The following is a 19,356-nucleotide window of genomic DNA, read 5'->3' as shown; positions in this document are numbered from 1 at the left end:
TGATGTCTTCACTACTACTCTAAGAAAATTGGGGTCTCATTTCAAAGACAAAGTTAACATTGTTTTAGAATGACATAAGTTCTTTAAAAGGGCACAAGGCAAAAATGAGAAAGTCCATCATACATTGCCGCCTTGAGGGGGCTATCAGCTACTTGTGATTTTGGTGTGCTCACTGATTCTCTAATTAGGGATCAGTTGGTCCAGTGCACCAATGACCAAAAAGTGCAAGAGAGGTTGTTAACCCAGAATCATGACTTGGAAGAAGCAGTGACTATTTATTTATTTTATTTATTTTGAGAGTTTTGTATAGCCCGAACAAGATCTTTGCAGATATCAAAGCGCTTTACAACAAGGGGGTAGTAAAAACAAGAGAGCAATTAACAGGCTTTTGAGCGACATATAGTTGAGGTAGTACATGGGTAGTAAAAATAAGGTAGATAAAAGAGGGAGCATAAACAATCAGTTAAACAATAATACAAATAGTCAATCTGATAAGCAAGTATTACAAATAGTCAGGAGTCTCTAGCTAAGAGCATTGAACACACTGCTTATTGTGTAAAAGAAATGAAAGCTAATAAGGATTCCTTCCCCGAGGAGAAACAGGTAAATGATATCAAAGATGAAGATGAGGTATTAAAGTAAGGGACACGCAGGCTGTAGTTAAACCAAAAGCTAAGAAATAGAGCGTCAGATGTTACAGATGTGGGAATATGAATCATCTCACTAATTTCCCTAAATATCATGCCTGTAGGAAATGCAATAGAATTGGTCATTTTTCTAAAATGTGTAAGTCTAAAGAAGTGGGAAAGGATGTACATGTTGTACACGATGATCAAGTCCGTGTATCTAGAGTAAGCATGGGCGTAAAATCCGTTACGCTCGCGGATTTTTCGTATTTTCGGAGAATCCGCAATCCGCGAACTCTCGCGGATGCGGCGAGAATACGCAAATCCGCGCGAAGCGGATTTTTTGTTTGTGTTCGCACTGCTCGCGCTGCTCGCGGTCCGCGGCGCGGGCAGGAACAATCTCGCACTAGCGAAAGTACAAAAATTAGTAAAGGAAGTGGCCCAGTCTCCAACTTCCTGTTCCTGTCCAGCAAGCTCCTCCCATAGGGGTGGGGTGAAGGAAGTGCCCCAGTCTCCAACTTCCTGTTCCTGTCCAGCAAGCTCCTCCATTTCCTGGCCACTTTGATTTCGATCTTGACTGGGAAGGATTACTTTTTGTGGTTGCTGCTGGATATTTGGATTTGAGGCCTTTTGGATTACTTTTGGATTCGAAATTTGATTTCACAAAGAACACAAAGAAGTAAGTTGATGTTGTTTGTTTGTGGTGATTTTTGTGTGTGTTGTTTTTTTTTCGACTTTTTTTGGGGGGAAAATCTGCAAGTTCGCGAGCTGAGGATGTTTTTGCTTGTGTTCGCACTGCTCGTGTCCCGCGCAGCAACAATCTCGCACTCGCGAAATTGTAAAAATTACAATTCTGCTGCACATGAATTGAAAACCACCAGGCTTATTTATGGGTGCATGCATGATACAACTGTTTTGTTGAATTTTTTTTTAACATGATTCTGGCCAGGGCATGGATGGCATTGGATTGTGCTGATTTTTTTGTGTTTTAGGACTTTTTGGGGTGGTGTTGGGGGCTTGCTATGTGGGTGGGGGCCATTTTATTGTCTGGTCCCATGTGGGTGGGGGTCTAGGGGCCATTTGTAAGCCAGTTTGTGTGCTTTGTGCCATAGGCCTGCACCCACTGTGCTCTGATGTCATCCATTATGCCCAGGGGGGCCCAGAATCGGTCTGTTTGCGGATTTTGCGGGTTTTTGCCACGTTCGCGCCGTGAAGCAACAATCTCGCACTCGCGAAATTGTAAAAATTGCAATTTTGCACCGGAAAACCACCAGCAGGCAGCATAAGCCTTCTGAAAGTTGATGGATGGCATTGGATTGTGGTGATTTGATTTGTGTTGTGTGTTTTCACTTTTTGGAGTAGGGGTTGGGTGCTGGCTATGTTGGTGGTGGCCATTTTGAGGCATGGTCCTGTCCATGTGGATGGGGGGTCAAGCGGCCATTTTGAAGGCAGGCAGTGAGCTTTGAGACATAGGCCTGCACCCAGTGTGCCTTGCTTTCACCCATTGTGCCCAGGCGGAGTCAGGGGTACATGAAAGTACAACCCTCTGTGTGTGTGCTCTCTTGGATCAATGTTAAATTCCTGTTTCCCAAAAATTTAGCAAATCCTAATTTTGAAATTTCCATATTGTGCGGTGTGCACGTGTGTATTCATAAATGCCTACTTGCAAACTGTTTATTCAAGCGCTACATATGCAACATTTATATTTACTGATGTTCCTCTGTCTTCGTTTGCTTTTAGGTGCACAAAACTCTGCATCATCGTTGAGCATCAGTGCCAGGAAGAAGTGCTGCTGCGGCCTGTTGTTCCGACATCTGAAGAAGATGGCTCCAAAAAGAGGTGCCCGTAGGTCCTCTTGCAAGAAAGATGTCTCTACTAAGGAGAAGAAGAAGCAAGTGGCACCACTTACCAAGGAGACTGGTGGCTCGACCACTAAATTTTTTGGGGAAAAACAACAAAAAAAACAAAGGCCCACCATGAGTGCTGCACAGGTAGCCTGTTTAGCTGTTGAATCACCAACGACCAGTGATGTTGGATCATCGCAAGAAAGTAGCAGCACGCCATCAACACAGGTTTTAACTCATCTCACAAGTACTATTCAACAACCAAAGCCGCAACAACAACTGCATGGGCTACTAGTACAAGCAGAAGTACATGCGCAAGGAGCTGTCCAAGTAGGAGCTGTCCGAGAAGGAGCTGTCCGAGAAGGAGCTGTCCGAGAAGGAACTGCCCGAGAAGGAGCTGTCCGAGAAGGAGCTGTCCGAGAAGGAGCTGTCCGAGAAGGAGCTGTCCGAGAAGGAGAAGGCCGAGAAGGAGAAGGCCGAGAAGGAGAAGGCCGAGAAGGAGAGGTCCATGGAGACTTGCAAGTAGAGGTCAGTGAAGATGCCCATGTAGCGGCGCATGGAGCGGTGCAAGTGCCCACAATGGTTGTTCTTCCAGAAGTAGGGGCACAGGAGGAAATTGACTTTGGAGCCGGGGTATCATGTCAGGAAGACGAAGCCACTCCTCCTGATGATTCATTTTCTCCCAGCTCCCCAGCAAGGAAAAGATCAAGGAGGGTGTGTAGAAGTTCCTCTTCAAGCCCCGCTCCATCAGATGATGATCTGGATCTAGATTGGCAACCATCTCTGACGTCTGAGAGGGAGGCACACCATGAGCTGCGAAAGGTATCACATGTTAAAAGGAAGGTCCCCGGAAAGCTCATACTTATGGATCCGAACGTCGGACTTGATGAAGTGGTGCATTCTGATGTTGTTGAACAGGATGACAGCAATGACCTAGTCATCACACATGTCAGTCCAGCCACACCGGCCATGCAGCAGACAGACATTTATACCCTATCCCGACGTCATGCAGAGCGTGACCCTGGCGACGTGGCACTGGTAGCACCACCAACGCAGTCAAGTAGTACCACAAGTTCAACAAAACCTACAGCTCCCATATTTTCTACCCAGAGGGGGACTCCATCCAGCTCGACTTCTTCAAGTAAGGTTGCTGCAATAATTGCACAACCCAGTAGATGTCTGCAAGGCTCATCCACCACTGCTTCATCTGGCATTGGCAGCAGTATCACCTCGTGCGGCAAAACCAGAAGTTTCCAGTCCCCAGTTTGGAACTTTTTTAGTGTCCATGAAAAGTATGATAACATAGCCGTTTGTTGCATTTGTAAGACTAGCGTTAGCCGTGGTAAGACTGGTACCAACTATGGAACCGGAGGCCAGATAGGTCATCTTGAAAGAAAGCACGCTGTCGAATGGTTTCCGCACCTAGCAAACGTCAAGGGAAAGCGATCCCAAAGGGAAAGTGGCCAAAATATACCCATAGTAGGTGTTTCATCTGAAGATGATGGGGAGGTAGAAGAAGCGTCAGACATGTGTCCGGTTGCACCCAGTACCCCTGGCAGCACCACACCCTCCGTAACACATAGCAGGCACACTGAGAGTCTGGGAGACACACCAATGCGTAAAATGTCAACACTGATCAGAAGTGGGTCGAAGAAGGCATCAGCATCATCCCGTAAATTTGTCCAGCGCACCATTTCAGCCATGTTCTCCTCAGATGCGCAATTTCAATGCAACCACCCAACTGTACGCCTGTATAACACTAAGCTGGCAAAAATGCTAGCGGTGGACCTTCTCCCTTTTTCGTTTGTCGAAGGTGTGGGTTTCCTTGAACTCGTGGCAACATTGGCCCCTAAATGGAAGGTTCCTAGCCGGTACTATTTTGCCAGGGTTGCTGTTCCAGCACTACACAAAGAGGTGCTTGAGTTGGTGGGGGCAGCTTTGCAGAAGAGTGCTGTTCACACTATACACTTGACAACAGACATGTGGACCAGTTGCCAAGCCCTTGATTACATGTGCATCACTGCACACTGGGTCTCTTTTTCGGGGGTTATAAAACAGATAAATGCAGGTGGTGACTTGGTCGAGATTTTTAAGGGTGCTCGTAAACATGCAACATTAGCCATGTTTGGCATGGAGAAAAGTCATACTGCAGTCAACATTTTGGCTGACTTCAACTAAAAGGTCTTGCAATGGCTGCGCCCAAGACATTGCAAGGTTGGTTATGTTTCTACAGATAATGGCAGTAATGTAGTTAAGGCCATGGCGGACGGTTTCTATTTCAGAGTGCCGTGTTTGGCGCACTGTATCAACCTTGTTGTGCAAAATTTTTTGAAAAAAGAACTTGCAGTCGACAAAACACTGACCATCTGCAGAAGAATATGCACACATTTCAACCATTCTTTTAAGGCCCGGAAGGAGCTGAGGCGCAAGCAAAATGAACGTAGAATGCCAGTGAAAGCACTTATCCAGGAGGTGGCAACACGTTGGAACTCAACCTTCTACATGCTTGAGCGTCTGCATGAGCTGTTTCCAGTAGTCAATGAGTATTTCTACAACATGGGTGGTGATACGACAGAAATGATGCTAGCGGTGGAGCAATGGCAGCTAGTTAAAAGCCTGACAGACATGCTTCGGCCTTTTGAGGTCTTCACGCGTGACGTCAGCAGGGAGGACTGTTCTTTGAGCAAAGCTATCCCACTGTTGCTGAAGCTCGAGCACCAAGTCAAGGTGGTGTCTTCACAATTAAAGGACGTTGGAAAGAACGAAGCACATGAGTTGGCGCAGAGATTATTACAACGCCTAGTTAGCAATGAACGGCTTGTAAATATCAAGAAACAACAGCACTACATTTGTGCTACTATTCTGGATCCACGTTACAAAAAGCCATTGTATGGCAAAGTAATAATTCCTTTTGAAACATCGGATGTTACAGAGTACAAAGGTTGGCTAGCTCAGTCAGCCATTCGTTTTGAAATAGAGCGGAAGGAAACTGTAGGAGAAGACAGTACTACTAGTGAATCAGCAGGCCATCAGGCGTCCCAAAAAAGCACTTCTGCATCTGTGCCTGTGGCAGAAGTGAGTGACTTTCCCTCTGAGCCGTAAACCACACCAGCAACCGTATCATCTGCACCAGGCGCAGGCGATATGTCTGAAGCGAGTTGGCTAACTCAGCTAGGGTTTCCTGGTCCTAGAAAGGACACAGAAGTGCAAAGTACAGGAATCCGGGAGGACATTCTTTCAATGGTGCAGGCCTATCTGGATGACTCAACAGAGGTCAATATTACTGAGGACCCATTGGCGTATTGGCATGGGAAAAGAAAAATATGGCGAGAGCTCACCAACCTGGCTATCAATTACTTGTCTTGCCCACTCGCAAGCGTGTCCTCAGAACGTGTTTTTAGTTCTGCTGGTGGCATTGTGACTTCCAAAAGGTCCCGCCTCTTGCCCGCAAATGTGGAGCGGCTCACCTTGATAAAGATGAACCAGCACTTCATACCACCAGATTACAGAGTACGAGAATGCACGCAGGAAGAAGAGGACACCGCCCTACCTGAGGAAAGTTCTCCTCAGTTACCAGAAGTAACCCCGACTGATGATTTAGCAGAGTATGAGGACGAGTTCTGCTTCCCTGACAGCGAGTTCTGAAAATGACTCAATCATTCATTAATTGTAATTAGTCCTCCTTATTCACTTTTATTCCTGTGTGTCTGTCTTTCTTTAGCAAGTGCTTCATCACATTCCCAACAAAACTGTAATCAACCAATAAAACAACAAGCCCATCAACAGAACTGTCTTGATTTTGATGCCGCAGCATTCCTCAGGTTCACAACAGTTAGTTGACAAGAACTCAGTCCTGGTCGTCTATCCTGAGTCCTCCTCCTCCAGACTCACCCTATCCATTACCCATAATGCTGATGCCTGGATTCTGCACAATGAAGAAACTTACTTAACGTTGACGAGTCCCCCACTGTGAATTCCAGGTGGAGCCAGCCCTCAAACACAAATTACAGGTAAGATAAGCGTTTGGATGGGAGGTAGTATAATGGAGTATTCGGAGAGGCGAGAGAGTGACAGTGGTACTAGCAGTAAAGTCCTAGGGCTCTTGAATTAACCAACTCTGTGACAGGCATTTACTTTGGAAAACATTTGGCCTATTGCACGTGAACGTGTAGGCGTTATTATTGCTCGCTTGCCTGTCTCAGGGGTGCTGTCTCTGGGGCTTCTAGGTTTTTGGGTTGTGTGAGCACCGCTGCCACATTTCTAATGTTGATTGCTTTTGCTTTGCAGAAAATCCACGCCGGGAAACTCCAGTTGTGGCCCTGCTGCAGAACGCTTTACGACTCTGTGAATTCCAGGTGGAGCCAGCCCTCAAACACAAATTACAGGTAAGATAAGCGTTTGGATGGGAGGTAGTATAATGGAGTATTCGGAGAGGCGAGAGAGTGACAGTGGTACTAGCAGTAAAGTCCTAGGGCTCTTGAATTAACAAACTCTGTGACAGGCATTTACTTAGGAAAACATTTGGCCTATTGCACGTGAACGTGTAGGCGTTATTATTGCTCGCTTGCCTGTCTCAGGGGTGCTGTCTCTGGGGCTTCTAGGTTTTTGGGTTGTGTGAGCACCGCTGCCACATTTCTAATGTTGATTGCTTTTGTTTTGCAGAAAATCCATGCCGGGAAACTCCAGTTGGGGCCCTGCTGCAGAACGCCTTAGGACACTGTGAATTCCAGGTGGAGCCAGCCCTCAAACACAAATTACAGGTAAGATAAGCGTTTGGAGAGAGTGACAGTGGTACTAGCAGTAAAGTCCTAGGGCTCTTGTCTTGAATTAACAAACTCTGTGACAGGCATTTACTTTGGAAAACATTTGGCCTATTGCACGTGAACGTGTAGGCGTTAATATTGCTCGCTTGCCTGTCTCAGGGGTGCTGTCTCTGGGGCTTCTAGGTTTTTGGGTTGTGTGAGCACCGCTGCCACATTTCTAATGTTGATTGCTTTTGCTTTGCAGAAAATCCACGCCGGGAAACTCCAGTTGTGGCCCTGCTGCAGAACGCTTTACGACTCTGTGAATTCCAGGTGGAGCCAGCCCTCAAACACAAATTACAGGTAAGATAAGCGTTTGGATGGGAGGTAGTATAATGGAGTATTCGGAGAGGCGAGAGAGTGACAGTGGTACTAGCAGTAAAGTCCTAGGGCTCTTGAATTAACAAACTCTGTGACAGGCATTTACTTTGGAAAACATTTGGCCTATTACACGTGAACCAACACGATGACAGTGTTCAGTAAAACGAACTTACTGCAAAACCACCACCCACCAGGCTCAAAAGTAGTAAAAAACAGGTATGCTCAGATAAAGTTTGAAAAAGTATATTTATATCCCTAACAAAATAATCTCCCGCAAGACCCTCCCTAACCCCAACAAATAAATAGTCCATCAAAAGTCCCCAAAAAACCCAACTCCCAATTCCCACCCCCCAAAAGTCTCTAAAAAAGGGGCAAGGGACACTCTACGGATGCAGGTTGTTCACTTTGGCCTCCAGGGCATCATGCCTTAGGGCCAGGGCATCGTACTCCTCCCGGAGCATGGCGTGATCTAAGCGGAGGCCCTCCATCACCTTTTTGTACTCCTCCCACTCCGCCTCCAGGTTGGACACTCTGCGGAGTGCACGGCGCAAGCGCGCCTTTACAGTACTGTGAGGAGGTGCAGCCTTTGCTGCTCGGCGGTGGCGTCTTCCAGCACGGCTCTGGTTGGCTGGAGCACTGCGCTTACCGGCAGAACGTGGGGTCACGGAGGAGGATGCAGTAGATGTAACATTTGATGCACTTGAGTGCGTGTCGTCCCCCTCCATTTCCACCAGCCGGCGATATTGCGCAACAGTGGCATCCAGCCTCCGTTGCCGGGCCAGTACAGCCAGCATACTCCTGCTCGGTTTTGCAGTTTTAGTATTACCAACTATAGAAGAAAGAAAGACATAATCTGTAACGAATGCTCTTTAAAAATATGATTAACACAAAATGATTCAGCAGGAAGTTGTGTCACAGTACAACTAGCAACTAGCCAGCGCAGTACAAATCTATTCAGGCCAGTATCATGGGCGTCTGCATGGAGGGGCAAGGTGGGGCGCTTATGGTTTGGTGCTCTTTCATATGAAAGAGATCTGGCAGAAGTGAGTGACTTTTCCTCTGAGCTGTTAACCACACCAGCAACCGTATCATCTGCACCAGGCCCAGGCGATATGTCTGTTTCCCTCCCTCTCTCTCTCTCTCTCTCTGTCTCCCTCTTTCTGTCTCCCTGTGTCTCCCTCTACCTCGCTGTCTCTCTCTCTCTGTCTCCCTCCCTCACCCTCCCTCTGGCTCCCTCCCTCTCTCTCTCTCTCCTTCTGTCTTCTTCTCTCTCTGCCTCTATCTGTCTGTCGGTCCCAGCCTGCTGTAATTACCATATTGTAATTTGTCACTGGGCCAGCACTGGATACACATCATATGCTATCTAAGAGTCAGATAGTACCATGATCCAGCTTACCTGTACTCGCCACCACCACTGCCTGCTTCCTCACAGTCTGATTGTCCTCTGGCGCCGCATCCTCCACAGAGTAGTCCTCAGACTCAGAGTCGATCACGATCACGTCCGAGCTGGCCCCGCCACCAGATGTTCCACCTAAAAAATATATTTAAGACTGTTAGATTACACCACTCACTAGTATTTGGTTTAGGAAGGAAGAAATTTGAAAACAACAGAAAAATTAATTGACTGTCTACTCTAGTCTAAAGTAAAAATGTCCCTCCTTCCAGGGAAGGCTGTTGTCTTGCTGCTTTTCTTTGTCACAATTGATGAATGCTTGCTTAATTTTAACACACACCATTTTTCTCTGAACAGGCAGACGCTGGACTTCTACGGACAAGAGCAACATCAACTAAACCAGGTGAAAGCTCGGCTTGACCACAAGAAATGTGTTCCAACTTCCATTACTCATCAACTCAGCAGCAAGCACTTTTCCTTTTCCAGCTAACTGTTTATTTTAATATATGTGTTTACTTTTACTTTTAATGAAGCTTTTAAACTTGAATAGACTCTGTGGTTTTTTGGTCCTCCAGACTAGAGTGACTGAGCGAAAGGTTTTGTAATTTTTGCAAGGAGGAGTCCGTGCCGCTGACACTACCAGGTTTATACAGTGTGCCAAACACACCACTCTGAAATATTATGACTCTGGTCTTTCGTGTCCATAGTTTGGTTTGTGGAGATTTGTCCCTGCAACAGTAGTATTATTGATTTTGCTCCTATCTAAACACTGTTTCGAAAAAATTAAATTAGGAACGCTTGGACAACAATAGGTCCTCTATATTTAAATGAAAACTTACTGGGGCCAGCAAAGGAGCACTCGCCGCCCTGGCCTGCATCCTCCTCCTTTGGAACCACTGCATCCACTGTTTCTGTCCGCTTGCCCCTGGGCGGACCTGACGTACAACATGAAAGAAAGAACAGAAAAAATTGATGATTGCTGCGTGTCGATGTCCTTGTCAACCAAATCAAACATTTAGAAAGAACAAGAACCAACTATTTCAGCCAAAAAGAGGGCTACAAAGGAAGGACTGCCCCTGATCCTCTACTCTAGGGGCAGATTTACAAGCCCCTTGCAGCTCTTTTGCTCCGTTCTTGTGTCACTTTTGTGACGCAGCGCCACAACAAGAGAGGCGCCATGGTGTGGCGTATATTAACAACGTGACGCATATGGGAGATGCATCCCTTTCTAAAGCCCTGCGCCATAAGGGAGCGTTCCAGCGCAAGGGAGGGCGTTCCTGCGCAGGAACGCATGCTAAAAGTGGCTATGGGGAATAGATAAAATTTCAATCAGTCATTTAGGACAATGATCCATCACTGAAACCCTGCGCCTGCATGAAACAGACTTACGGCTTGACGCAGCATTGCTGGAGCTGCGCCATCGTTGCAACGCAACTCCATCAATGAGCCGCCTTTACGGCACCGATGCGTAACGCTTCGGTGACGTTTTGGCACCATGGCGTGCCGCGTTGAAAATACGGCGCACCATGGGTGGTGCTGGCGTGCCTCACACTTTGCAGGGATGCGCAGGTAATTGCTAATCTGACACTTAGGGGCATACTTACGAGTTCTGTGCTGGACACCTCCAGATGTGCACCAGAACAAATGCGTAACGCAAAACTAACCTTGCGTCACGGCAGATGCGCCGCAATTACAATGCGGCAAACCCTGGCGCAAGGGTAGGCAGATGCGTGACGCATCTCGTGACGAAAGAGGGGTGCATCTCTACAGTCGCATCGCAGGCGCGATGCAACTCTAGCAATGCTCAGGGCTGCCCAATACTCAACATACCGCATCAGTCCTTACGCCTGCTTCAAGCAAGCAGGCATAAAGAATTGACGTAGCAGCGTCGCGGAAGTGCCTGCGTTAAATCTTGTAGATTTCACGCAGGCACTTTTGCGAGGCACACATCTGCCTGACCGCCACCCGCACCCCTCCCCCTGCGTGGGAACGCTCCCATTGTGGCGCAGGCCCAGGTCTTAACGTGGCGCATCTCCCTAGATGCATCACGTCGTACATGACTCGCAGGGATGCGCCACGTTTACGTCGCTGTGCGTCAGGTAAGGCAGCGTAAACGTGGCGCAAGGGGCTTGTAAATCTGCCCCTTTGTGTCTAGCATTACGCAGTTCTGTAAAGTACACTCATACATTACTCAGCCCAAATAAATGAACACATAATAGAAAACAAATACGCAGTGGCACCGCCACAGAGAAGGAGAGCAGTGCACCTGAAATGCACAGAAGATTTTGAAATATTAATTTACCTCTCCTATCAATGTAATCAGCAGCATTATTGCTCTTTGTAAAAAAGTTAAAGCAAACATTTGCAATATTATATAACATACAGAGCAGGAGAAAAAACAGAGTAGTGACGAGTGATGAAAAAATTGCTACTACTACTCACCAAGCCCGGGGACCTCCACTCCCAGCAGGTCGAGCAGGTCGTGCTCCCGGTCCAGGATGTCGGTCCAGCGGTGGGTCACCTGATTATAGGTGCGCTGGACCCCCGTGATGTTAAAAAGGGCCCGGCACACCTGCCCCCACCGCTTCCGTCGCTCCTGGCTGTTGGTGTAACCGGCAGCGATCCTGCCGCCTGCCGCGATGGTCCTGGGGAGACGGCGCTGCACATAATAAACAAGTGAGCCCACCTCCTCAGGACTGAAGATCTCCCGGGGCACCACCATTTCCGCCCTCAAGCGGCCACACGGGAGCCGGGCACGGGCTGCGGCGGCCGTCTTGGGCAGCTTGACTGCTGTCTTCACCATGTTCTGGGCAGGTAAGGAGATAAAATGAAAAAGAATAAGAGTAGAAAAGAAGGAAATAAAAGTTTAAAAAAGTAGATGAAAAGTAAACAAAAGTAGACTAAAACACAAAAATATAGACCTAGAAAACAAGAGGGATAGAAAAAAAGTTTAATAGATCAAAAAAATAAATAAAACAAGCAAAGGATGGCAGAGATATACAGAGGATAGAAACACCATGCCCAGACACATAGGAATGAATGAAAAACAAGATGGCCGCCCGAACACGTGCGTGTAAGTAAGTTCGCACGCGATTTCTCTCGCGAACTCGTGCGAACTTGTATTCGCAAGGCGCTCATCGCGCGAGATTACACATAGCGGGCGGAAACGGAAATACGTCACGCAAACAAAATGGTGGCGCCCATAGTCAACCTTGTGGTAACTCGCACGAGTTCGCGGCTTCCACGGTCAATTTCGCACGACGCCGCGCCTCGCGAATAGGGCGAAATTACCGAAAAACGAGTTTTGCAAAAGCAAAACCAACAAGCAGGTGCAAAAGTTCGAGCTCATCATTTGTAACCATTTCCCTGTAGTGCTTCCTGAAGGGGCCCTCCAGAATCCGGTTGCCTACTTGCAACTATTGTGTGACCCTGCTCTGACAGTCACAGAATAGTTACAAGTATGCCATTGCATCCTGTTAAAATTTTTTTACATTGCAACAAAAAGGAAAGGGAGCAGACAAGCAGGTGCCAGCCTTCATTAATGTCAGTTGGGGCAGGGCAGGTGTTGTTGTTTGCAAAACTTAAAGCACTTAGCAGGTGTGCTTTGCTTTGCCTCAATAATGTACACTCACTGGTCAATCAGAGGGTGCTGTGATGACACCGAGGGTGGCATGGGTGTGCCAGCCAGAGGGTGGCATGGGTGAACCAGAGTGCCAGTGTTGACAGGATGGCAGTGCTTTGCTTTGCCTCAATAATGTACACTGGTGAACCAGAGGGTGCTGTGATGACACAGAGGGTAACATGGGTGAGCCAGAGGGTGGCATGGGTGACCAAAGAGAGTGCCAGTGGTAACAGAGGGTGGCAGTGATGAAGAAAGCCTTGCAAACAGGCTGGGCACGTAGAAACAACAAGTTCGCAAAACTGGCGACCCGACAAGTAAGTTCGCAATTTGCGAAATTGTACAAAACCCTCGCGAACTTGCAGAAACCCGTGCGAACACACCCCCCCCACAAAAATACGCAAATCCGCGAGAATTCGCGGATTTTGCGGATTTTCGCAATCCGCAAATCCGCAAATTCGCGGATTGCGAATCCGCAAAATACGCCCATGCTTAATCTAGAGATAACCAATTTATCTTTTAAGTGCATGGTCCAGAATTTGAAGAAAAGATCAATTATCCAGTATGTGAGATTCATCGAGATGGGAAGAAAGTAAATGCCTTTGCTGATTCCTGTTCCCTTTACACCCTAATTGATAATTAAACTTTCCAAGGCCTGTTTAATGAAAATTTATATATTTTGGAAAAGCCTAATATACACTCTGGGGGATATAATAAGGATCCCATTCCTTTAAAAGGTATGGTGAAAATGTGTATCACTTTTAAAAGGATAGACATACTTTTGGAAAAATTTGTATTACAGAAAAAGGAAGTAATTTGTTGGGATGGAAGCACCAGAAAGATTTAGGCATCACACTTGACCCCAATAATAAAGAACAAGTATTACTAGTGGATAGATCCTTAACAGGTGCAAGTGTATGCAATGAATTTCCAGAAGTTTTACTGATAATGTTGGCTTGTTAAAAACTATGGGCCAGATGTAGGAAGCCCTTTACCGGTCGGTAACGGCCGAAAATCGGTATTTTCGGCCGTTACCGACCGGTATTGAGCTTTCGGGATGTAAGAGACCGAAAATCGTCCGAATCGGTAAATTTACCGAATCGGTAAAGTTACCGAATCGGTAAAATACCGATTCGGTAAATAAGAAGTGGTAAAAATGGATATTGAGATGTAGCGAAGCTCTGAAATACCGAATTTGCTTGAAATTTGGCATTTAAGAGTCGGTATTTACCATGGATTGGAATCAGGTGGTAACCAGGTGCAACCTATAAAAATGGACCCAAAATGCAATACTGTTAGCACAATGGCGGCATTTTATGTCATTGCAAGACGGCTACAGGAGGAAGGAGAGAGGGAATGGCAGAGAGAGGAGCAGGTCTACAGGCAGAGGGTCACCTTGTTCATGCTCACAGAGGCAGAGATACTGCAGAGGTACAGGTTGGCCCCAGACACCATCTTGGAGCTCATCAGGGACCTCCAACCACTGTTGCAGCACACTACCCCAAGGGCACATGCAATTCCACCCCATGTGCAGGTGCTGTGCAGCCTCCACCTGCTTGCGTCTGGGAGCTACCAGAGTGTGGTTGCTGCGGTAGGTGGGGTGACACAGAGCAGCCTGTCAAGGTATTTCCACAAATTCCTTGAGGCCATGTTACACAGGATGGAGCATTACATATCTTTCCCAGCTACCCATGCTGAACTGGTGCAAACAAAATCTGACTTTTACCAGATGGCTCGATTTCCCAATATAATTGGCTGCATTGATGGCACGCACATTCCCATTTGTCCCCCTGCTGCCACAGAATACATCTACAGGAATAGGAAGTCCACCCACACCATCATTGTGCAGGTGATCTGCAATGCAAAGTTCGCCATTACTGACATTGTGGCAAAATTCCCTGGGAGTACCCACGACTCCTATATATTTCAAAACAGTGGCGTCTATGCACGGCTGACTGCAGGGGAATTTGGTGAAGGATACCTCCTAGGTAAGACACAGTGTGCGACCCATAAAACACCTATTACAGTAAGAAGTACCTGTATGCATGTGAGTGATGTATTCCCATTTCCTTTTAGGAGACAGTGCATATGCCCTCCGCTCCTTCATACTCACCCCCTACCTTAACCCCTCAACACCCAGCCAAAGGAGATATAACCGGGCACACAAGAGCACACGCAATGTAGTGGAGCGAACATTTGGTATCTGGAAAAGCAGGTTCAGATGCTTGCACAAGAGCGGAGGTGCAAGGCAGTATACCCCCATCACCTGCTGTAAGATCATTGCTGCCTGTGCTATGTTGCACAATCTTGCTGTGAAGATGGTTACTGAGGTGGAGTTGTCAGACTATGAGTATCATGACGACAACATTGCTGTGCCTGAAACACAACCTGCTGGAGTGTCAACACCAAGTGATGGCAGATACAGACGTGAGGAAATAACACGGAACTATTTCTGAGTAAGTGATGAGCCTGAGACCTATATTGCAAACACGAGAATGTGTTTTATTTAATATATTTCTAGGTATGTTAAAGAACAAAAGTGCAACAGTAAGCATTTCACAGCAATGCTCATAGTGAGCAAACACACACAGACAGGTGTTGAATCCAGCCACCGTAGTTGTATATTGTCACTAGGCAGGTTTAAGTGGCACAAATGTGCAACAAAAACATTAATATCTATAAATTGAATGTCCAATGGCAGTAGGCCATAGTATTAACTGTTCATTTGCGGCCACGCTTTGCACTGGCAGGTGTTTGTGGCTCACCCTGTTCACCGGGCGTTTGGCCTGTAGCCTCACCCTGTCGCCTGCTGCTCCTCCTTGTCTCTACGACATGGGGCTTGCCGTGCTGCTCCTACTGGTGCTACCTTCAGTGTCCGGCACGTCAATCACTGCAGTTTGTGCAGTTTGAGCATTGATCAGAGCCTCCAGTGCACCGGTCATTCTGGCTATGCCCCTTGTCAGCTGATTGCTGTTTTGAGTCAGGACTTCCTGACTATTCATGCTACGCCTGCATAGCAGGGATGTGGCTGTTACCAGGCGGTGGATAGATTTCTCAGTTCTCTCTGCACGCTGTTTCTCCCTGCGCCTTGATGTTATTTCAGAGTCTAGTTTTGTGCACAGTTGCTGCATGGATTGGGTCATGTCATGTATGCCTGTTGCCATGCTCTTGTTAACTTCCACCAGTTCCCTGATGCCCTTACCAATTTCCTGCATGTTTATATTGAGGTTGTGCATTTGTCTTTGACAGGCCATGATGCCCTTGCCCTGCATCCTCTGAATCCTGACCATGGATCCCTCCAGCCCTTGGAAGACACCGGACCCCTCCCCACGTGCACCTACACCCCTTCCTTGTACTGGGCGGCGTCTAGTGGTACTTGGTACAGGCTCTGTGCTGGGCTGCAGTGTGGCAGAGATGTCAGCTTCAGGCAAGTTGTGTGAGTCTTCACCCACCATTTCACCAGCAGCTGTCTCCATTACCATCAGTGGGGAAACGACATGCCTCCTGCTAGGGTGTGCTGCAGGTGTTTCAATTTCAAAGGATGCTGGCATTTCGGGTGACAAAACCAATAGTGGGGACTGTGAAGGTCTTGGGGAGGCGTGCATTTCTTCACTGATGTCAGGTTCTTGGGAAGGTGGCTGCCCACTCGGAACACCTGTGTCCTGTGATGCACTGGGACCTGGCTCATGACTGTCATCCCTCTCGGGTGCCGTGCCTTCTGCCTCCTGAGACTGCCTTCTGGATGTGTGACCTGTGGACATATGAGCACATATCAGCTAGGTGCAAATGTGTCACAGCCACTACAATTAAACATATGAAATTGCACTTCCTACATGCTGCCTGCCCTTCATTATGTCTGCATTCATTTGCCTAACTTGGTGGTTACAGTGCTGTGTGACATGATCTTTCATTAACTGACTACATGCACCATGATGCATTGCTACTTTTTTGCACAGACACACTGGGACTGGGGTAACTTAGCTGCAAGGGGTGAGGGATGGATGAGGGTGTGAGGGGGATTGCTGTGCATGCATCTTACCTTTTCTAGAAGCAGCTTTCGCCGAGCTGTCCACTTCTTCCAGTCCATGGACGCTTTCAGGCTCCAAGGTTGTGGCTACCATCTCCTCCAGGTCAGTGAGGGGGGGTGCTGTGTTCTTTCCTCCACCTGTTTGCGAGGCCTGTTTGTGGTGGTCAGCTATTTTTTTTTTGTGAGGCTCCTTAGGTCATAAAACCTCTTTTTTAAATCTTCAGTGACTCTGGTGGTCACTCCCACTGCATTGACTTTCTCTAGGATTTCAAGCCAAAGCTTCCTTTTTGCTGATTCAGGCACAGTAAGGGAATGCCTTCCAAACAGTCTGTGGTGCACCTTTACCACCTCCTCCACAAGGACCTGGAGCTCCATGCTGCTGAATTTGAGCTTTCTTTTTCTTTCTGTCTGCTCTGTGTCCTTGCTGCTTGCCATGTTTAAATTTTAAAAGAGCACAAACTCTGTCTGCTGCTGCTCCCAGTCTCTCTGCTCCAACTGCCTCTCCAGAACCTTCTAATTAGTTGCAGCTGCCTGTGTGGCCACTTCCTGGTAGGAAGGGGGAGGGTGGTTGCACCTGATTGGCTGTTGTGTTAAGTTTCACTTTTGCTTGCTGTCCGATTCGGTATTTACCGAATCGCTATTTACCGATTCGGTATTTACCGAATCGGTATTTCCAATGCATTCCTATGGGCCTTTTGGCCCATAGGGATGAATGGGAAATACCGAATCGGTAAATACCGATTCGGAAAATACAGATTCGGTATTTTCTGAAAGTCCGATACCGAATTTTACCGATTCGGTAAAAAATTCCGATTTTTCTCCTACATCTCATTTACCGATTTTTAAATACCAAATCGGTAAAATTCGGTATTTAAGAATCGGTAAATTCAGATTACCTAAATCTGGCCCCAAATGCACAAAATAAAAATAAAAATTGATGCCATTCCTGTTTCACACAAGACCAGGTCAATACCTTTATTAATGCGTGAACCTTTGAAGAGAGAACTAGAGAAACCTGGAAGGCAGGGAATTATTCAGGCTGTGGAAACTTCTGAATGGTTTGCCTCCATTGTTATTACTTCTAAAAAAAAGAGTAAAGACATTCATATGTGCGTAGACTTGAGAGGTCTGAATGCTAACATTTGGATTGATAGGTACCCGCTTACTAAAATGAATGAAATGTTATCTGTAACTAATGGTGCCAAGTACTTTTCTGTATTAGACGTTACGCCAGCATACTACTAGGTGGGTTTGCACCCGTATTCCCAAACTCTTACAGCTTTTACTACACCCTATGGGACTTACAAGTTCTTGAGAATGCCATTTGTACTGGCTTCGGCCGCAGCAGCCTTCCAAAGGATTATGCAACACATTCTGATGGGGGTTGATAAATCTATGTGTTTCCAAGACGACATTCTCATTTATGACTCTAATAAAGATGAGCACAATCTCAACTTGAGGAAAGTGTGTGCCAAGCTCAATGAGGCATGTGTTACCTAAGGTACTCGTGTCAAGTGCTCAGTGTATATTGCGCTGCTGAGACTTTGTTTATGCTGCCAAACTTATTTTAAAAACTGCTCTTTTTATTTTTGCTTCTTTGCACTCCGTATTTTAATGTATTGCACTCCATATTTTAATGTATTGAATTGATTTCTGTGATTCCGCATCACGGAGTGTGTCTGCGCTGATTGGCTGCCTCTGGCCATTCAGACTCGACGGGAGGAGCCTGTTTGCCCACCGTCTATTTTAGACACACCGGATGAGGACGCAAGTTCCCCTAAGGTCCTCATGCCGAGTGCTCAATGTATATTGCTCTGCTGAGACTCTGTTTATGCTGCCAAACTTATTTTAAAAACTGCTCTTATTCATTTTTGCTTATTTGCACTCAGTATTTTAATGTATTGCACTCCGTATTTTAATGTATTGAATTGATTTCTGTGCTTCCGCATCACGAAGTGTGTCTGCGCTGATTTGCTGCCACTGGCCATTCAGACGAGATGGGAGGGGCCTGTTTGTCCACCATCTATTTTAGACACGCCGGATGAGGACGCACAGCGGACGTGCGCAGCGGGCGCACCCCTGGCATACCAAAGGCGTGCCCAAAGCAAGCCCATCTGCCCCCGCCCGTGCCTGGAGGCCGCCAGATGCCAGCCACTCTGCCCATTCTCCAAGCGTTTTACGATCTTATTCCCAGTATGAGCTTCTGTCGTTGAAAGCAGAATGTTCCACATTTATAGAGCATGCCTGGTCTCCCACAGATGGATTCTTAAAGAGTATTCACTGTCCTTTTCAAACTAAGACTGTTATGACAGGCCTACCCTCCCCTAATTCTACTGAATACAAGTTTCTTAACGTGAACTGTAGGTCCTTAGTTAAGCACCATGCTGACGTTTTCGATTTGCTAACAGAAAGATCCCCCGATGAATTGTTTCTTACCGAGACATGGTTGACACAGGATTCCATTGCAGAATCCTGGCTGGCACTTCCAAATGGGTATATGATGAAACAACTTAATATACATGGTAACAGAGGTGGTGGCATTGATTTAATCCACAAGGAGTCTTATCTGTGTAGCTTTAAGAAAGAGACATTCTGGAGTGCGAAATCGCGCTATTTAAAATCACTTTAAACAATAATTTGACAGTTTCAGGATTGCTCATTTATCCTCCACCAGGGCCATCCAAAGTTTTCAGGGAAGATTTGGTGAACAAGATCATTCCTCTT

This window comes from Lissotriton helveticus, chromosome 7, assembly GCF_964261635.1.
Source record: "Lissotriton helveticus chromosome 7, aLisHel1.1, whole genome shotgun sequence".
In the NCBI taxonomy this organism is placed as follows: Eukaryota; Metazoa; Chordata; class Amphibia; order Caudata; family Salamandridae; genus Lissotriton; species Lissotriton helveticus.
This window is presented reverse-complemented; position numbering follows the sequence as displayed.